Source organism: Orycteropus afer, unplaced genomic scaffold, assembly GCF_000298275.1.
Source record: "Orycteropus afer afer isolate SDZICR_OR568_19922 unplaced genomic scaffold, OryAfe1.0 scaffold00370, whole genome shotgun sequence".
Classification (NCBI taxonomy): Eukaryota; Metazoa; Chordata; class Mammalia; order Tubulidentata; family Orycteropodidae; genus Orycteropus; species Orycteropus afer.
Genome location: NW_006921957.1, coordinates 420,532 through 421,710, shown reverse-complemented (window position 1 = coordinate 421,710; position 1,179 = coordinate 420,532). Strand labels below are relative to the sequence as shown.

The window sequence follows — 1,179 nt, the reverse complement described above, 5'->3', positions numbered from 1 at the left end:
TTGGGCTTTAGCTCTGCTTCCTGCTCCTGGCCCACTGAAGCTAGAGGCTTTCTTCACTCAGCTGCTGGCTGCTGAGGCTAAAAAACCCAAGATCAACAAGTGAAAAGGCACAGTCCCAATGTTACCAAATAATACGGCAGGCCACTGATTCAAGTCCATTGAAAGTCCTAAGATCGACAGAGCATGGCAGGCTGCTGAACAATGACTCAGCTACATGTAGGTTTCAAAGGTGCCATAAGCTAGAGACGACTCCCAAAACTGCTTCTTACATATGGGAAGCAGACCACATGCCTAAAGCAGCTACTCAGCTGCTTGTGGTAGATCTTACCATGGAGGTGATTGCCAGTCTTATCATGGGAAGTAGCTAGCACCAGCTGCCCAGCCACTCAAGCAGGCCCAGCCAAGTTGACACATCACCTTAACTACCACAAATGGGAATATCAGAACCCTTAATTGTTCTCCTGAGGAACCTGTACATAGACCAAGAGGCTGTTGTTCAAACAGAACAAGGGGATACTCATGGTTTAAAATCAGGAAGGTTATCATTGGGGTTATATCTTTTTCCATACTTAATCAATCTGTATGCTGAGCAAATCATCCAAGAAGCTGGACTATTTGAAGAAGACCATGGCATGAGGATTGGAGGACACAACCTCATTTGATGAAACTGAGGATGACTTGAAATACTGATAAAGATCAAAGACTACAGGCTTCAGTATGGATCATACCTCAACATGAAAAAAATGAAAATCTTCACAACTGGACCAATAAGCAATATCATGATAAAGAGAGAAATGATTAAAGTTGTCAGAGATTTAATTTTACTTGGATCCACAGTCAACAGCTATGGAAGCGGCAGTCAGGAAATCAGATTTCATATTGTACTGGGAAAATCTGTTGCAAAAGACCTCTTTCAAGTGTTAAGAAGCAAAGATGTCACTTTGAAGACTAAGGTGTGCCTGACCTGAGCCATGATACACACAGAAGACATTCCTCCTATTTTTTCACTCATGATGGTCTACAAACCTCAAGAACCCTGAGTCTCAAAAAAAGTGTCCAGGCTCACACCACTCAGCTCTGTATTCCTGTGTGGTCCCTGTCCTTCAAATTGTCATGCCAAAGTGCTCTCTGGTGTGACCCATCATTTCTTAGTCTATAATGAGCCACCCAGACCAAGTG

At 43.3% G+C, this 1,179-nt stretch overlaps 1 protein-coding gene across 1 annotated transcript in view; it reads right to left on the bottom strand.

Moving 5' to 3' along the window:
* CFAP57 (cilia and flagella associated protein 57) overlaps window positions 1–1,179 on the bottom strand; it is a 143,286-nt gene that overhangs the window by 38,216 nt on the left and 103,891 nt on the right. The gene's annotated exons all lie outside the window — the stretch shown is intronic.